This window comes from Haemaphysalis longicornis, unplaced genomic scaffold, assembly GCF_048455015.1.
Source record: "Haemaphysalis longicornis isolate Haplotype H1 unplaced genomic scaffold, Haemaphysalis longicornis Haplotype H1 scaffold_10, whole genome shotgun sequence".
NCBI lineage: Eukaryota > Metazoa > Arthropoda > Arachnida > Ixodida > Ixodidae > Haemaphysalis > Haemaphysalis longicornis.
Window position 1 is genome coordinate 34,521,209 of NW_027526204.1, and position 20,324 is coordinate 34,541,532.

A 20,324-nucleotide genomic window follows, 5' to 3' on the forward strand; every position below is an offset into this window, starting at 1 on the left:
CACAGTTTGTCGTCACTGGAGTAGTTTATAAGCATATGAAGTCCCAAAAAATTCCCCCCCACCTGCCCGAGGGGGATTGGAAGGATGCAGAAATGCATTGCTTTGTTATAGAGAAGCGTCTTCGAGACCGCGTTGAGCGCAACCGCCAACTGCAGAGGAGCGTTCACGTCAAAGTCGTCGGGAATCGTTTCGAACTCACCGTCAGCATCATCAACGTCGTCCTCCTGCGGTTCCTCTCGTTCGCCGCCGTCATCGAAGTGATAGAGCCGACTCCAATCGACCCGAACGTTGATGGCGCGATACAGCGGGGTGTGTTCCAGGTGCTTGAGCCAAGCCAGTATGTTGCCGCGCTTCACCAACCCGCGCTTGTACGTTGCCGGACTCATCAGCCTCCGCTTGATGTGAACGTTGAACGCAACGTCCTCGGGTACCATGCGAGGAAGGCACCGCACAACCTTCGATACGCCGATGGGAACGTTCTCCGCCTGTCCCTTGATTCCAAAGTGCCCGTTGCCTCGAGTCAGCCGCCTGATGCTCATGAAGGGGTGTCTGGCGCGATGAGCCGCTCTTCGACCGGGTTCAGATCGGGAAGACGCGCCGGCCGAGGAGGATAATGGTAGCCAAAACTCACGCAGCCCTCCTCTTCGCAGCTTTGTCTTCTCGTTCTTCTTCTTCAGCGGTTCCCCTACGGCAAGATGACGATGGTGGTTGAACGCGAAGCTACCTCGTGATGGATTGTTTGGTTGGCCAATTCCTAGGGTCATCATGCCACAATCATCATCAGACGCTCTGCGGACGCCGGCCAACGGACGCAAGACAACCCCCGGCTCTAATGCATTTCTGCATAAAAATCACGGGAACGGCTCACGCCAAGTTGAAAATATTCCCAGTAACACCCTACTTGCGCCGCTCGTAGAAACATCCGGCTACGGTGATAAGGCAAAGCGGCAACTTCCGGTAAACCAGAGAACGGTACGACGTTTGGCCTTAGGCGCGCATGGAAAAACAACTCAAGAAGCAGTTCAGGGAGATATGGGCTGGCCGTCGTTTGAAGTTAGAGAAGCTCCGAGTAAAACATGCTTTGAAATGAGGTTGAGGGCAATGAATCAACGAATTTGGGCAGCTAAGGTTTATAGGTACTTATAGTTGAAAAGCGTGGACACGCAGTGGTTAAGAAAGACCAGAAGGCTAACGATGCAATACGGAAAGAACAGTGGAGAATCCAAAACAGCCAAGGTAACCAAAAAAGAGGAAAGGCAGATCGAAACGAATAAATGGAGGGAAAAATGGAAGCTAAAACGTCGTTAGAGATGTACAGGGCTGAGAAATTGAAGATCAGAAAGGAAAATTTCTACAATAATTTCCAGGGCAGTGCATTGCTTTTTGAGGCTAGAGCAGGTTGCCTGCGAAATAAGAGTTTTGTGGGGAAGTGGGGAAGAGAGGAAGTTAACTTCAAGGCTGTCGAGGGGATGAACAGAAGATTAGAATGCTGGTGGACGAAAAGCAGAGAGGAGAATATTGCCTAGGACAGTTACCACCTGTAACAGGGAAAAAAAGTATTTCGGGCATAATAAGCTTTAGTGCCTGCCCTAAGCAGCGCTAGTATTAAAACAAGAGTGTAAAACATGGTTATAGTAGTTCTTTTTGGTAAGATGACATGTCATCGCCCCGCTTCAAAGGGGAAACCAATAGCAATCATCATCATCACCATCATTGGTGCCGTTCTCAAGTTGTCACCGTGTATATCTCCACCACATTTTCACTAGCTGCATAGGCTATTTATTACTTTAACGAGCGTTGCCCACTAGCTACCAGAAGTGTCTGCTTGTTGAGCATGAACGAAGCCTTCTCCGATACCTTCTTAGCCCAAAAAACGTTGATATTTTTTTCTGCCGCGGTCACTCGGCGCAGTCCTGTTTGATCAATCGGGAAAGTATTGCTTTATCATAAAATGAATGCGGTTGCCTCAAATTTTCTTCTGATCAAGTTTCAGAAACACATCTTCATATTTGTGGCATGGGGATATGGAGAAGGACATAATGTACTCTGGCAACGATTTGTAGCATTGCCGCTAGACATTTACCAAATATTTGCCATTTGTGGATGCGAAGTTGTTGCAGTTTTTGTTACTGTAAAGCTAGCTCTTATGCGTAGTATGCAGAGTGTCGGTCATTTAGTAACCTGAAAGAGAAGCCTGTGGGGCAAATAAAAGGTGGTAGCTAAAATCCAGGATCGAATGCATGGAGCTCATTGAAGATTATATTGATGGAAGTAGTGCTTCCCCCCCCCCCTGATTTCTATACTAGCTATCCATGCCTCCCGTGAAAGAAATGACCAGCAGGTATTGTTCTCAACACTTTGTTTTGAATCAAATCCGCAGCTTTGCTCTGATAAACGAAATATTTCTTGCTGGTTTGACAAAGATTCGACCGAGCGAATAAGCTAACGAAATGTGGTTGCACACATGCCAGTCTTCTTTTCTGCCAACGGGCAGTTTAGGCACCAAAGAAATCACGTTATATCAATACGGAGAATGGTCGACTTTAAATAAATTTTCTTGTTTACGGCGGTTTCCGATATTGTTTGTGAGCAAAGTTCCATCCTAATGACCGAAAAGCAGGAGAACACAACGTACGCAAGCTGCTCGCGCTTTGGTGTACCATATTACAGTAACAAACTCGCAAGTTTGCTTCTAAAAATTCGCATGAAACAGGTAAATCTTACGAGAGTCATTTAGGTAGGTGTTTTGTGACGTTAAGAGGAACTTGTGTCTTCTGTCGCTTCTACTGAAGCCTCGTTTTGGCGCGGCAGTGCCACAGACCTGAGATTTTTTAAGTTTTCAGCCGAAATAAAAAAAAAAAGACAAAGAAGCTCAAAGGTTATTTTTGAATAGTGCAGCTTGATTGTAGAAACGACGTTTTCGATGGGGTATACCACGTTTTTGAAGCAGACATATATGCAAAACTCTATGCGTGTACCGCACACAGCCGTGTATGTGCACTTTGTGTAGGTACTTTGTGTATGTACTTGTGTATAGAGTGCAAAATGTTTATAATAATATTGTATTTATGGTTTTAAATTAAAGTGTACTTGTACCAGGTGCACGTCTGAGTCTAAATTTGATTTGTTTAATTTGCAGGTTGCTGCCATTCTTTTTTTCTTGATTTCTTGGTGTTGATGTCATGACCGTTCCTTTACCTGTATATTGTGTCCACCTGCCATGGTCTGACTAGAAACAGCCGTATTGTAAATAAAAAAAATTTGCTATATTTGCGCAAACTTTTTAACACTACATCATTCCATCGAAATATTTTACCGCATCTCCATTTGTATTCGCAATTTGCAGGGCAGTCGTGATAAACAACGCTCACCCGGCATTCATATGTTCTCTTTATTATGAAGAATTTTCTGATGAATGTGCCTTTTATCGCTCAGGGTAACAATGGTTGATTTAAAAACAAAAAGTATTTCACAGGTTCCTAATACACATCCTTCATGTCTAACATCATGAAAAGCCTAGCTGAGACAAAACATTCCTCGTACAATTTATTAGCTTTTGCGCCACAGTTCTCTACCGCAGTCGTATGTAACTTGAAGTGTCTTATACTCGCCGAACAAAGTAATCAAAATGCTAATGCAATCGTGAGTAAATTACTGGGAAAGTGCGCTTCTTTTGTAGTTCTGATTGGCTGGGAAAAATTGGGTTGTGTACTTGAAGAATACCTGATGAGAATTTGCTCCGGTGATTAGCTCTGCCTGCTTTATAAATTGGTGTCTAGGAAGTCCCACAGCAGAACCCGTGGAGTCTGAGGTATTCCCCATACAAAACTCGTGCGAAGAAGAAGGTACTGCGGTAAGAGCAGGATGGCGAATCGTTTAGGCTTTTGCCAATTCTTTGTTAGCGCCAACTTCGTGTTAAAATCTGAACAACTTTTCAAATTATTCATTTTGTGGGTTCTCAGCTGACCAAAATGGGGAACAATCTGATTTTCTGAACAAGCATTCATGGTGCAACGTATTACCTCCAATATTATGAACGACAAGTGTAACATACTTTTTAGTCCAGTATAAATATATTTATCACTGCAGTAGTTGTTTATAAAATACGAAATAGCAGCTGCCCCAACTACCCGGTTTTTACCATCACGGAAGCTTTAAGGTAGTTAAAAAGAGTATTCACTGCTTCTTTATGAAGGTGAAAATATTAATTTATGGAAAGGTTTGTATCTTTGTACCAATTTTGTTTATTCAGGTAAACTCCACAGGTAAATTTTAATAAAACACTGTTCCAGCTTTCAGATTCGAGAAATCGTCATGGGTGTTCTGTTCCAGGTAATGTACTGTTTGATATCCTGTGTTTTTTATTCATATTGTGGAATTACGTTCAGCTGCGAATTATCATGGCTGACCTTCGGTTACAAACGAAGGTGAATGCGTACGTTGATTTTTGTCTGCTTCAGAAGAAAGCTCCGGTTAGTCATTTAGTCAGAGATTTCTGAGGAGCTACTATTGCGTTTTCCTATAAAATAACACAAAACCATTTTAAAAGCACGGCAACGCGTTCAGTTGTATTGTATTACGAATGTAACTTTAGCGGTGAACCACGCTCGCGAATTTGGCCGGCGAAAGCAGCGCCACTTGATGTGGGCTTAGTGCACAGCCTTCACGTAAATATCCAGCCTTTTTATCGGTTGCAGATGTGCATAAGAATAGTCCTATAAATTTGCATTCCTCCGCCTTTTTTGGGCACTCGTGAATATCAAGGGTGCCGAGACCTTTAGAATGAGAAGTTCCTACGCTGTTCAGAACAAATGTCTGAGCTACTTACAGATAAAGTAAATTTGTGTATTTTAAAGGCTTACTGCATTTCTGAGTGGAGATTTCAGCGTGAAAACAGCCTCAAAAAGAGTGCTATTGGATGCAATGCAAAATACGAATCGAATATCAGAGACAGAACTGAACCTTGTTTCAGAAAAGCGTTAACCTTCATCGCAGCGTAGCCTGCTGCAATATATTTTGGTAGCAGAGCCGGAACCCTGCCCTTGTACCACTACAAATACATGGTTGGGGGGCACCCGCATTCCCACATCCGGTGTTTGCCGTTGTGTGGAAGTGCAGTGCCACCGGCAAGCCACTGGGCCGCCTAAATAAAGTTGTTCTCCACTCTGGAAAACAATGCAAACTTTCACCAATACTATTTTTAATGTATATTATTTGCTATAGCACGTACAGTAGAATCTCAGTAAACGGAACTCGCTTAAACGGAATTGCCGCTTAAACAAAACAGTTGCCTGGAATTTAATTGGTTTTGTATTCAGATAAGGTAAAAAAAACTCTCGGTAATCGGAAATAAAATTTCCGCATCACCGTGTTAACAGAACCAGAAATGGAACTTTTTGTGAAATCCACTTGCATGAGAATCAGCTTTTTGCGGTTCCGGCTGTTTCGGTCTTGTGTTTTCTTTCTTCCTCCGTGCTTTTTAGCCATGTTGGCCTCATAAGCCTCGTCTCGTAAGTGGTTAGCGGTGTTAGCGCAACGAGTGCAACATCGCAGTTCTTGTTCGAGTCGTTCGGTCTCGATTCTAGACGCTGAGGATACAGGGCTCACCTCCTGTCGTCTCGTTCGTGCCATCGTTGTGCTATTCGTCCTTCATGGCCACGTTGCCGTCTACTAAATTCCGTGGCTCATAAGCACTCGCGAAGTTGAGGCCTCTAGCCTCCGTGAAGATGCAGTTGCACGGACTCAAACAAAAATATTTGACGCACTTTGTAGTGCACAGCGTCTCATTGTTGCCAACTCAACTTTCTGAATGCTCTGCCTACGCTTCTTGTAGACTTCTTGCTTTCTGAAAACTATCAGCTACAGTCACTTTCTAGTGAGTAGAGTTCCATGAAATGCCCTTACAAGTGTGTACGCACATAAATTTGCCCCTTACAACATCATTGAGTAAATGGAACTCCTGTTAAACGGAACTATTTTTTCCGGTCTCTAAAAGTTTCGTTTATCGAGAGTATACTGTGTTTCTGAAATCTGAAATAATAAGTTAGAGAACAAGAAAAATCATGACATAATGACAACGCAGGCCTTTTGAAGTCTTTTTTGAAGCGTGATAAAGCTATTATTTTTAGATGTATAGGTATTTTGATGGTGTACACATTGACACACGAACATGGTGCTTAGTTGTAAAATTTAACTTCTTTGACAAATTGACGAATTTTTGCACTGACGTACAAAAATTATCCTGTCTTGTTCTCTGGAAAAAGTGAAGAGGCGTGGACTATTTTTAAGCTTATCTTTGACGTAAGCGTTACAGTTACAAAAAATTTGATAAAGTAAACCCCAAGCACTTCACCTCCGTTTTTATTGATTTAAATTGTTTCCAGTGCTTTGAAAAAGCCAGAAAAACTAAAACTTTTGTACGCAGTAAGTATTTTGAATAGCAGTTTTCAAGATAGAGAAATATACAAGAAGCGCCTCGTGGAATGTTTTTGAAATTGTTCTCCGCCAACGTAAAACCCACGATACCCGCAATTGCAATTGCTCTCAAGGTTTACAATAAAACAGTACAAACATTCTGTCTTGCGTGGTGTACGCATTAGCTGCCACTTACCCCCAAGCTACGAAACAATGCCCATCATTAAATCATGCAGTTTCTAATAAAAGTGTAAAAAAGGCTATTGTTGGTTCCGAAAAACAAAACGCGCAAAGGATTGCACTGGAAGAACTGCGTTTGTAACAACAAATTTTAATACAGATTTTCAGGTTGGAGATTGCAGTGATGGTCATTCTTACCTTCGCACAACTGGCTCCACCAATGATGGCATGTTCAAAATATCTAGATGACGTGAGAATATAAAACACCTTTTTTTCTGGTGTGACTGTATTCCTTGTAGATCCTATGTTTGTGACATTATCGGAAACTAAGATAATTATGAATTTGGTCGGGTGAAATAAATGCAACTTTTGTATTGTACACGTATATACAGACCTGAAACTTGGCAGAAAGATGAATCACTATAGTTACAAGGCAAAAAAGGCCCTTGACGGTCTCGTGTTACGTGTAAAAGGAAAGATTTGGAAGGGGCATTCGTCTTGTAAAAGACACGTGAAGGCTCCTAATTGTTGTATTTACATATACATTTACGTCTTGCTATTCTTACATAATAACGTAGAGATCGGTGTTGATAAAAATGGCGGGGTATATATTAAAACAATAGCTGCAACTCTTGCTGTGAGCTGTGAATTGTGCCATCAGACAAATGATAAAGTGAGTACTGTGTCTTTATAAAATTCCTTATGTTTCCAAAATCTGTGTAAACGGCAACTATATTCCGCAGCTTGGGTTACTCCCGAAAAGGTATGGTAACAATTTCGTTGTCGCTAGCTTATCAATTCGGAACATAGCATTGTAGTGTACAATTATCTTTGTGTACTCTTGTCTAGCATCATTACGGTCAGCGATCAATGAAAGGAGGTCCAATATCGTTTCCCAGAATGCGACATCACTGCAACTTTGCTTAAGTTTTTTTGACGTGCACCAGACAAGCAGCAAAAAAATAACGCAAGCGAGTTGTAGACGATGCCTGTTATGAAATTCCACAGTTACCCCCTAAATGCCCGTGATGTACAAAACTAACGAATGAGAATCTACCTTAGTATTGTCGTTGCTATCACGATAACTATGCCAAATATGTATCTTGTGAGAAACTGCTTGAACACATAAATTCAAACACTGTGGTGTGGGTGGCGAAACCAACAAAAAAAATTTACTTGAACTGAAGAAGTCTCACCACACCAGTGGGCATTTATTTTTCCTTCGATGCTGTTTCAAACTGTGTAATGACCTGCGTACTCTGGCGTCGGTACCAATAAAAAACTATTTTATTCTGTGCGGTCTGTACAAAAGAATCTCGAATCAAATTTTCAATAAAGTGTCTCTTCAAGTGTTAATATTTACCGGCCGCGGTCGTATAATGTGAAGAGGGGCGCAATTATATTTGGCAATATTTATTCCACTACAGGCCCGGTACAGGCCAATGCTAAGGAATTGCCCTTCTACTGAGGAGTAGGCTGCTTGGAATCCCGACTTGCGAAAAAGCACATTTATTTTTTAACCTCTACCGACTATCCTTACCTTTCCTTGCACCTCTTGTGGTTGACTAAATAGTTTTTCGATAGTCTGTAGGGTGTTAGAGAAAGAGAATATCGAAGGCTAAAACCACACTGGAAACGTTCAGATTGCCAGTGTTTGTTGGCGCCAATGAAGAGAATTCTAAGACTGTGCTGTATTGCGTTAGGTACATTTGTTTTTATACCGTGATTTTTCAGTAATTTGCAAGTCTGCTATATTTAAAGTTACTTGATTTCACTTTTTCAGTGCTCTCCTTGGGAAGGCCAGCGCTGCTGTGAAGGCTTACAGTGCATCAAAGTCGGAGAGATGGGCGACGAGTTCTGGACCTGCGTTCATTATCGCTAGCGAAAAAGTCATAAACAGCCAGAAACGACTCAGCTATGGAAGATGGACTCTGGGATGAACTAAAGCTTCGAGAGGCAGGGAAGCAATAAATAAATATATATATATTCCAAAACTGGGCGCCTGATAAAAAAAATGTCGAATATCCTTGTATCACAGTAAAATTGGTTTTTCCTGAAATAAACCTTGCAGGTTAACAAGGACAATGAGTCAGGAACATTTAAAAGCAAAGCAGATGTCAACACTCCTGTTTTCATTTAAAAGAAGTGAATCCGATCTACTCGTAGTGTTGTATCCAAATATTTCTAAGAAAAACTTGAGGAAAGGACACACTGTTTTTGCATTCTTCAAAAGGGTTTACGTATGCGCACTTTTTCAAAGCCATCTCTTCTTCATATCCACCCTCCTACAAGGCATTGTACTATAGGACTTTACTGAGAGCAATTATTTTGTACGTCAGGCACAATGATTTGTCGTCAAAGTTCCTGCTCTTGTGTGGTTTTTATAGAACGATCAGAAGATATGCTCTTAACGCCTCTACCTTCATACCTTCATTTTTGAAAGAAATGTAGAGCAGGACTACCCCTAGAGCTGTACGCCATTTTCGGGGTTTGCAGCTATCCCGTTGATATTAAAAGCATACATACTGTCAGTACAAAATAAAGGTCAATTCTCGTCTTTTTTTGAGTATTCAAAAGGTAATGACCATAAAAAGCACTGAAGGTTGCGCTAAAACTTTTCCGGTCGAGCTTTATTTTCGTATAAACAAATTTGACACCGCTGACGTCTTCGCCACACCACTCAAGAATCTTGCGTTTCAGATGAATACCAATGAATGAATAACAATGAATGAATACCTATGTGCTGATGATGAAAAATTGAATTTAAATTGTCTTGTTCAGAAAATGAACATACATTGCGCTGCTAGCGTCCAACTCACTTGAATTCGCTTCGTAGGCCTCTCCGAATCTCTGGCTCTCTTTGTACAGGAAGAGGCACAACAAAATAAGGTTGTACCCTTGGTAAAACTGAAACTCTTTATGGATTGCTGTCCACGCCTACACTACTGCATATACCACTTTACGTTTTTAGAGGTATTCCCCCCAATGCAAAATGCACGTGGTACTAATCTTACCCTAATTTTTTATCTAACTGTGAATATAGGTTTCTGTATGAATATGCCGGTTGATTTTTTTAGAGCTGTAAAGAAAGACGATAAAGTTATGGGACATTTTGGACACGCTGTTTGTCGATTGACCAGGGTAAACACGAACATGGGGACGGAAAGGTAATGTTTTCGAAAAATGCTCTTGCGGCTATGTTGATTAACCATGCTGGTGATTAACCATGCTAAAACCATGCTGGTGAGATAACCAATTTAGCGTTCACTCAGAAGTGTTGCTTTAGCCGTGATATTTACAAATTGCAGCATTTCACAACATGAGAAGGTCGCACCGGTGTTTGATAATTTGACAAGCACTGGTGGTGTCGATTTTTATAACTTCCAGGACAGCTGCCAAATGTATTGATAAGGTTGTTTAGACTTGTTTTCAATTCTGGAAAATGAAACTAGGCGCTTTATATATTTTATTGACCAACCCCCTCGTAGATACATTACAAATGTAGTGACTTGATAAAAGGAGCAAGTTTCAGTTTCTCTTTGGGAACACTTTTTTGAGCACAAATAAAGCGAATAATGCACGGGGAAGATTACAGAACAAAGGGCAATCAAAATGGGTCATAAGGAAGACGTAGAACAGTTAAAATTGCATTCAATGCACGTCATATAGGGCAGTTTTGTGAATAAACTATTTTTTACTTAGTAAATATAAACCTATATAGTTTTCTTAAGTTTGGCGACATCCTGTGAAATAAATCTTCGCACATGCACCAGCTTCACGGAAGTGTTTGTGATGTGGCTTTAAAGTAATTTGCAGAAACGCGTTTTCTTCATGCTGTTCGATTTTCTTTCCATTGTAATATTACCATTTTTTGCAAATTTGTCCTGTGGTTTACTTGTGCACAGCTACGTCGGTTGAGATAGATTGTCGAGGACGGCTTTTTGAGATTCGGTCCGTGCCGTCGCACAGTTGCGGACTTGCAAATAGCCCTGACAAAAAATTACAATGCTTAAAAATAAACAAAGGGAGCTTTTTATGCCTTATACATAGGCGCGCTGCTGACATAAGCGTCGCATTACACAACTTCCCGCTTGACTGTTTATTAACTACCCCCGCCGTTTTTTTTCGATGACCATGGACCTCAATTTCAGAGCACATATTTATGCGCTCCACGTGTTCATGCAGCAAAATAAAGGGTTTATTCTTATAACCTGTTTCCTGCTGAATCCGCCAAAGTTTTGTCATCCGCCAAAGTTTTGTGGAATAATATTCTGCGAGAATAACAAAACCCACCGCCAACCCCCAACAAACTGGACCTGTTTCACTTACCTGTAGATTAGGCAGACTCTTTCTCTCTGTTCAAAATGGGTAAATCAATGTCTACGCGAATCTTCCGGCATACACGTATTTCTATTCGGAGGAAACAGTGCGTTGGTACTACAGGTTGTAGAAACTCAGAAATACTGCGTTACTAACTTAGATAAATGCGGAACTGTAATTTTTAAGAATTCCAGCTTGCGAGCAGACAGCAACAAGACGGACTAATGCCTATGCGTGGAAACAAGTACATGAAATATTGTTTGCCGTTTTTTACCATTGTCGGTTTATTGTGCGTGACATGGTGTAATATATCTTGGGACATATTGCTCAGGTGTTTCGGCGATGACAAAATTTAGGAGTACATAGCTTCACCAAAGAAGTACAACGGAATCATATTGCTTAGATGCAAGCCAAACAGATTTAGTGAGGATGCACTCGACCGGAATAAAACGAGACTTCTATCCACTTCTTTTAAGGCCTAGCAGCGTCATTTTATTTCCCCAAACTGTATGTACCAGCAGATGTATGGTAACTCACCCATTTATAAAACACGTACACAAACTGAATCGTTTAAGCCACAAAATAAATTAATCAATCATCAATACGATTGTGTGCACCCACCATGAGAAAAAAAGAAAGCTTTCAAACACTGCAATCTGCCTCGGGCTACTCCAATGCCAAATTTTTTTCTATTTGTCCCTGCCTGTTCGTGTGTCCCTGGATATCAACACTCGACAAAAATTTCAAACAATTTCAGGCAGCAGACATGTGCCGGGACGATCGTTCTATATTACGAAGCCCACAAGCATTGGTCACAGTTATCTACTTTATTTATTTATTTAAATATTTTATTTGTTTGTTTTCTTGCTTTTCTGTTCGGTGTTTCATTTCTTTATTTATTTAATATTTTATTTATGTATTCAAAGATACCCCTAAACGCCCTCACTAGTGGTGTATTGCATAACGGCAGAGTAAAATGCAAATAAACAGTAGAAACGAGGCTAAAAGCATGTTAACAGTCAAAAGAAGTAAAAAAAGTGAGTGTGATGTAAAAAAAACTCCTATACAAGCATACGAAATTATTTTTAGAAAAAGTTATCATGCAGTGTAAGTGCGTAAAAGTTTTTTCGAATTTTGTAGGATCGGTTACAGTTGCAATGTGATATCGTGGGACATTCTAATGAACAAGTATGCTAAGGTCTGAACTACTGTAAATACCTGCAACTGGGACATTTTACATGTGTTATCTTTAGGCCATGGTCACGCGGGGGTAACATGGTTGGTGGCGAAGAAAAGAAATCAGCATGAAGTGACCAGTGATGGTACAGATTATGAAAAAATGGTAAATCTGATAGTTTATGCCGATGTGATAGGATTAGTAAGGATGCGCGACGTTTGAGAGCCGTGACACTTGGATGACGTGAATAATCCAAAATTCCCAAGTAGCGGCACGATTTTGAAGAGATTTATTTCGGACAAGTAAGTTTGCTTTGTCAGGGCCCAAAATGGTAAATACTTATTCAATTTTATGTCTGATGACAGCGAAGAGTTTCTTTTTTTCGCTTTATTTATTCAATTATTTATTCAATTATCCTGAAATCCCGAGGGCATTACAGAAGGGAGTGGGTACATAGATACATGCCTACCATACACATCAAAAAACATAATGGAAAAATTGCAATCTAGTAACATCGCTTGCTACAGGTTTGAGCTAAAGGCTACGTAGAAACAAAATTAGTGACAGCAACTTTAAATAAAGCAGCATCTTTGATACCAACAATGTCGTGAGGAAAGCGATTCCAACATACAGAAGTATTTGGCACAAATTAGTCCTTAAAACACTTGGTGTGCGCTGATGGAATACCTACTTTATGACGATGATCAGTGCGAGTGGAAACTTAGGTTGGGTAGGACAATAATCTATTTCTGAGTAACGGATTGGTGAAATAAAGTTTATGAAATTGACACAGCCGAAACACTTCCCTGTGAAGAGACAGTAGGGGTAATGCTAGTGTGTGTTTTATTGATGTGACGCTCGAGGTGCGATGGTAATTACAAAGGATGAAGCGCGCTGCCCGATTTTGCATTCGGTTTAATTCGTAGATAAGCGAGTCATGACCACGGTCCCACAAATAAGCTGCATATTCTAATTTCCTACGTACCAATGCTTTGTAATGTAAGAGTTTCAAGGAAACAGGTGCCTGAATAAAATTTCTTCGAAGGTAGCCCAATACAATATTAGCTTAAGCTGTAATATATTCAATGTGTGTTTTCTACAGATAATGTAGTTGCTATCTGTATGCCCACATAGCTATACGAATTTACTAGAAAACCGTGAAGAGAGCTATGTATTGTTCTCTATCCATGAGGCTTGAGAGGGTGATGTTGGCTGTGTGGTGCTCCGGAGAAGCGAACAAAGAGACAAAAAAATAGAATGACATGGTGTTCCTGATACACACCCATGGTATATTTTCATTGTCGTAATCGAAGTCATGAATTCAAAATCAGCATTGAACATCCCCTCTGGAGACGTGGTATTCGAGGGTGCTTTCCATTCATTTACGCCGCTGCTTTCTATACACGCAAGAAAGTATGAATTTCATACATTTGCATATGTCAAGCACAAAATTCTCGTCAAACCACTGTGTAAAGTTTATGTTGCTCATTAAGTATCTCTGCAGTCAACAACGTACTTCGGAAAGTTTACGCACATAGATCGGCTAACGTCACCCAATTGCTGAAAACATATCGGAAACAAGGAGCAACTGCTGCTATCATATTTGCAAACCAAACATCCTGCTTAGGTAACTTAAAAAATGAAGCAGTTTCTTTTGAACTAAACACGCAGTTCATGGAAAAGTTGCGAGGGCCAGTCAGATGACGCGTGAGCTATCCCGCGCAGGCGTTTCCCGTCAGGGCGTGACGCCAATTTGTTTCGACATTCCATCGCATACACGAGTTCAACCAAGGAAATACGCCTTTTGTTCCCTTGCATGGTTTGGCAGAATTAATGTAGAACAGAGCAATTTATTTTAAAGACAACATCGGCTTCTTATAGGATTCACGGGGTGCTGAGAGAAAGTAGCGCGCCCTACTTACGAACGTGCTGGTGCGTGGTGTCCGACCCAGTCTTGCACATATCTGAGGAAGGAGGCGTGGGTGTCGCTGGCTCCGCTTTTCCCACTGGGCAGTGACCACGTGCCTATATGCAAGATGTCATACCGCATTAGAGGAAGCTGTATTTTAAAGCAAACCTTCACTACTCTCGCCCGGCGGTTTCACCGCAAAGGCGAAGTTCACCTTTTGACCGCAAACACAACCCCCGGGACACATCCCTTGAAGCGCATGAGGTGACTCGCCGGCCCCGCTTTCGGCGCTGCGCAAACTGCGCCGTTTTCAGTCGGGTAGCTTATAGCTGCTATCCTCCCACGCAAGTGCTGCTGTGTCGTTTCGGGCTACGTCGCCTTTCTTGCGCGCGTTGAAGGGGAACGCCGTGTTCGCCGTGAATGAAACCCAGGCCATGCCGCCTTCTGTTAGCGTAACAAGGGACCTAACAGCTCTGAGCCGTGGTCGGTAATACAGCTACATCAAAGGGCAATTAAGCGAAACCAAGGCTCAACCAGACTAAGTCAATATCTTGCTTTGCACACCGAAGGTTGGCTGATCTAAGCCGCAGCCATTTTTCAGGCCTGGTAAGCGTTTCTGGATCCCCTTGATATTTCATTGTAGAATCCAGCGTATCGCAACTGGTTGGGCAGGTTTGATTTATTTGCTATAGGTTACGTTGTTACGTTGTTGCAGGTTACGTTGTTGCTGTGTGCTTGTGGTCCGAAGTGTCATCTGTAGGAACTGCAGCTGCTGGGAAAACTCTTCAGCCTCGCGCAGGGTCACAATGTATTTCATCATAGCAGGGGTGGTGTTCAGGATCACTTTCAATAAATCCTTAATCATGGCTACAGGGGTTGCGCTCGTACCGTACTCTGGTGTTTAGATTGATGTAGTCCACTACGAGAGGTTTCCCCCAGGTAATAGTGCCTAGAAATATAGTTCTAGGCACTATAGCTCTTGCTCGAGACACGGCACGGTCGTTTATCTCCTAGGGAAGCCACCATGTTTGGGTAATTTTGTTCTGCACACTGTATCTGTTACTTTTAAATTTCGGAGACCGTCATCTGTGGACACTAGAACGTAAAGACACCTTTGAGGCCGCTCGTATAAGGATTCTTGTCTTCAGACACGGCGAGGTGAGAAACGTGCCCGAATTACCCTGCTAGGATTTTCAACTTTAACTTGTGTAATACATTTCTTTTCTACAGAAAGCTGTAGAAGGTTTCTCTTTCATGATAAATGACATAAAAGCATAGCAGGTCCACAAGCTGCGCTTCCCTTTTTGGAAAAGCCATATCGATGCAACCACGTGTGAACTGAGGACAAATGCGTATAGCGGTTTGTACAGATGAAACGAAGTTCCGTGGGTAATGTTTCATTCAGATGGAATTGAAGCAGAATATTTAGCTTTCCGACTGTTCCATCCACTTCAGCGTACTCACGCACCGTAGTTCATTAGGGTCTAGTGGGCGTGCTGCCAAAGAGTCTGGTTTCTTTCGCATGGGCGGAATGCTAGACGCAGTCATTAATATGTACAATTACTCGCGGCTTTGGTATTCACGGCATTATTAACATCATTTCTTATTCAGAAATATTCACGGAAAAGCATTCGCGTCTTTGCTGTATTTCAAGGTTAGGGGTACCACATTTGGTTTGAAACTGGCTAAAGGAATGTGTAACATGACCAAATGGATGCAAGGAATAAATGCCTTGGCATGCATTTGGTGTTATTCCAATTTCTGCTCCAGTGAGCCCATGATACCAATACACCTATGGGCCGAAGCTAAGGTACCAATACCCCCACAGGTACCTAAACACCTACAAGACTTGGCCAATACAGGACTTGACCAATACTCCTATAGATCTAGGTTGGTAGACAAATAACATATAGACTGATACAGCGATAGCTGTTCGTGTCAATAACCCCATCAGCTATTGGTTTTGTCTATTGGTATTTTTTGCTTGGGTATTCAAGGTGACAGTAGTGGCGGCACCACAGACCCGGAGCCGACGTTGGTTGCACCCACCCATGGTTTAGGCTGTGCTTGGCTCAGCCATGACCAAAAATAAGGGGATTCCAAATAGCACCAGAACATAAAAAGTGGATTTTGTTTGTTTGGTGTAATGTCAAAACAACGTTTCGAATATCATTCAGGCTTAATTGATGATATATGAAACAATACAATAATATTTTGGCAAACGGTATTTATATGACCAGAAAATATTTTTACATTTTACTAATGTTAGTGTTATAGTTTAACTGACGTTAGAGCAAAGAAGCTCATAGCGTTCAAAAAACATTTAGGAACAACAAATAATGTTACATGACATTTGGCCAAAAGTTATTTGAACAGTAAGATCGCTTTTTGACGCGTATAGGCGTTCCCTAGTCACACAGCCAAGCCACGCCTGGCACCATCTAGGGGCATGTTTGTTGCTATGTCTACGTTCTTGTGGCCCTCAATTTAACCGCTCAGAGCCACTTGCTCTCGTAATTTAGAAGGTCCGCTTCTTTGAAGCAAACATCCGAACCCGGGTTCAAATCCCGTTACCACTTTTTTTTTCAACGGTTTTTCACATTTGAATATTACATTTGTTATCACTCTATAATCAATTTATGACACCTTTACGCATTATAAATGGGATTTCGCGTATTTTTGTTGACTTTTGGTTAGTTTCAGCTTCTGATTCGTGTAAATTTTTAAGGGTTTGCCTCAAACATGGCCCCAAACAGTAAAAACATGGCCCCCCTGTAGAAAACGAGCATCCCGGTCGACTCCGCAGTAGTACTTTATGTGGTGAGGACGACAGATGATAGAGCAATGTACAGTGAAGTCCTTGCCACCACATAAAATGATGTCGTCGGTGATGCGTAGTCCTGCGACATGATCTCGTCAAGGCACAGACGAAATGTCTGAGGTAGCCGGAACACTGGGCTGGGGACATGGAATCTTGTGTTGGTTACGCCTCATTTCGTCCGGTAACGGTAGGCCTGTGGGCTCGGTGGCTGTGCCACGACGCAGTCTAATCCACTTCTGTTCATGATGCAGGATTTCGTACGCGCTATCTTCTGCGTGCTGGTACCCGTTCTTCTGGGCCCGGTATTATGCATCGATGCGAGCAACCCTCTCCCGCCAAGGCCCGTCAACGCAGATGACTGGCGCCAAATTCTAGAATTGGCCAGTACTGCCCTATCGACGCTGCAGCCCGGAAACTGGACGCTCGAAAGAGCTCAAACAGCTACACCGTCATCGACTTCAGCAAGCGCACAGCGTATAAATCCCCCCCCCCCCCCACCAGCCGGCCGCGCTCTGTGGGCTCGGTGGGTGTGCCACGACGCAGTCTAATCCACTTCTGTTCATGATGCAGGATTTCGTACGCGCTATCTTCTGCATGCTGGTACCCGTTCTTCTGGGCCCGGTATCATGAATCGATGCGAGCAACCCTCTCCCGCCAAGGCCCGTCAACGCAGATGACTGGCGCCAACTTCCAGAATTGGCCACTACTGCCCTATCGACGCTGCAGCCCGGAAACTGGACGCTCGAAAGAGCTGTAACAGCTACACCGTCATCGACTTCAGCAAGCGCACAGCGTATAAATCCCCCCCACCAGCCGGCCGCGCTCTGTGGGCTCGGTGGCTGTGCCACGACGCAGTCTAATCCACTTCTGTTCATGATGCAGGTCAGTAATCAACACAGTATCTTTGTTAAAAAAACAAGCAACCGATGCCTTGTTCAGCTACCGAGCCCCCAGTGCTGTGTTTGCAATATTTCTGATTGTATGAACATTGTGTTCTCTCTGCTGTTACTGTTAGGTGGAGATATTGAAACTAACCCTGGTCTGACCACCCAAGAGGAAATAATGACTGAACTTAAAATCCTTTCTTCCGGTCAATCCAAGCTCATTGGCGATGTATAACTCCTAAAAGCCAGCTATCTACCACTGATAAAGCCATTTCTGAACTAGGCAAGAGAATCGACAGTCTAGAATCCCACTACAGTAGTGTCGACACACTCCGAACCGATCTTGACGCCATGGCCACCGCCACCTCCCAGACAGCTACCCAGGTCTCTGTACTAGAGGCTCGACTGGACGATATCGGAGAATCGTTCCAGACGGAACAACTTGTTGTTTTACGGCATAGCGGATGACAAGCCATCGGAAACGTATGCGGAGTCTGAGGAGCGTATTACTGGGTTTTGCAGGGACCACCTAAAAATAACTGTCGAATCCATGGATGTCGAGCGTGCCCACCGTCTTGGCCGCCACACGCGAGACCGGTGTCGGCCTATTATTGTGCAGTTTACATCCTTCAAAACCAAGAAAGCTGTCCTTGCTTATGGTCCCCAGCTTAAGAACACCGGTTTTAGCATCGGGGAGGATTTCTCGCATCGGGTCAGGAACGCACGGAAGCATCTTCTTACTTTTGCTAAAGAAAAATCAGGTCCCTTCCTTTTACGGTATAAGACCCTTTTTATGGGCTCCAAACGATACGTATTTAACGAGGCAACTGAAAATGAAGAAGAAAGCTCGTAGCAATTGCCTTCACGCCCCAGATCTTCTAATGGTCCCGTTTTTGGTCACAAAGCTAATCTTTCTTTTTCGGTCATTTTCACCAACATACGTTGCTATCTTTCCAAACGCGACCACGTGTCCGACCTTGTATCTTCATCTAGTCGTAGCCTACTCATACTAACTGAAACGTGGTTGACCTCTGACGTCACCGACAGCGAAATTTTGACCGACTTGCCTGACTTTAATCTTTTTCGAAAAGATCGTCCTGGCACCCGTGGCGGCGGCGTCCTGATTGCTACAAACGAACAACTTTCATGCTCCCTTATAAACATTGCCTCCGAACTCGAAATATTGTGGTTACTCTTTCGCTCCGTACCACAGTCCGAACTATTAGGTGTTTGTTATAGGCCTCCCAAAAGTAGTCCGGATTTCGCGCGCCAGCTTAATGGTATTTTAGCCGAACTTACGGCCAAATACCCAAATGCTCGCGTCCTCCTCCTGGGGGACTTCAATTTTCCTAACATTGATTGGCTTAACCTAACTTCATCTGCACCCAATGCAAAAGAAGCCAACGATTTCCTTGATGTTTGCCTCAACTTTAATCTCACTCAGCTGATAACACAACCTACACGTGGTACTGAAGATACCGCTAACATTCTTCACTTAATCTTAACAACTAATCCTGAGAGCATGTCTTCTGTAACATATATTGATGAAATAAGTGACCATAAGGTCATTCACGCTAATTTTACCTTCGTTCCACAAATGCGCCAAGCCTGCAGTAAAACTATTAGGCTATATGACAAGGGTAACTACGGGGCCATCACGCGTGAACTTGAAGCCTTTCTTCCGACGTTTCGAGGTGGTTTTTGGGAGCGACCCATTAACGATAACTGGTTAATCTTCAAAAACAAATTAAACCAGCTGGCTGATCAATTTATCCCTAAAATAACTTTCCGTCCCACCCGCCAAAAACCATGGTTTAGTAAAACATTAAAAAGGCTTGAAAATAAGAAGAAACGCCTCTTTCGGGCTGCGAAGAGTAAAAACACTGACTCTGCATGGGAAAAATACAAGGTTGCCGAGACAGCATATTCTAGTGAAGTGCGCAACGCGTCGCCAAGCACTCATTCTTTCATACGGAACTACCGAAAATACTTACTGATTCACCGAAGCTTTTCTGGCCAATACTAAACCCACATAACACGCCCCCCATCGCCCTTACTAATGATTCTGGTCAAGAATCAAGTTGTTCAGAATGTGCCAATATATTCAATGCCGCCTTTTCGTCTGTGTTTACGAATGAATCTAACCCCGTTGAAACAGAACTAGTCCCTGTTATTCTGCCTGAAATGCCACCCTTTAACATAGGTTTCAATGGTATCCTGTCTTTAATAGAAAAAATGAAACTGTCATCCTCGGCGGGTACCGATGAAATTACTTCCAAGCTGTTAAAGAACACTAAGCACATATCAGTCGAGTTTTTACTTTTGCTGTTCTCCCAGTCGCTTTCCTCAGGTATCCTGCCTTTCGACTGGAAGTGTGGGAAGGTCATTCCGGTTCACAAGACAGGTAAAAGAGACTGCCCGTTAAATTATCGCCCCATATCATTAACCAGTGTTTGTTGCAAACTCATGGAACATGTGATATACACTCATATCATGCATTTCCTTGATTCTAACAATTTCTTTCATTCCTCTCAACACGGATTTCGAAAAGGTCGCTCATGCGAAACCCAACTAGCCCTTTTCCTTCACGACCTGCATGCTAACCTCGATGGTAACCTC

At 42.6% G+C, this 20,324-nt stretch overlaps 1 protein-coding gene and 1 pseudogene across 5 annotated transcripts in view; both read left to right on the plus strand.

Moving 5' to 3' along the window:
* The window catches only part of LOC144158373 (uncharacterized), a 641,189-nt gene that overhangs the window by 238,381 nt on the left and 382,484 nt on the right, over positions 1-20,324 (plus strand). The window lies entirely within an intron of this gene.
* LOC144157694 (uncharacterized) lies at positions 17,386-18,663 on the plus strand (annotated as a pseudogene).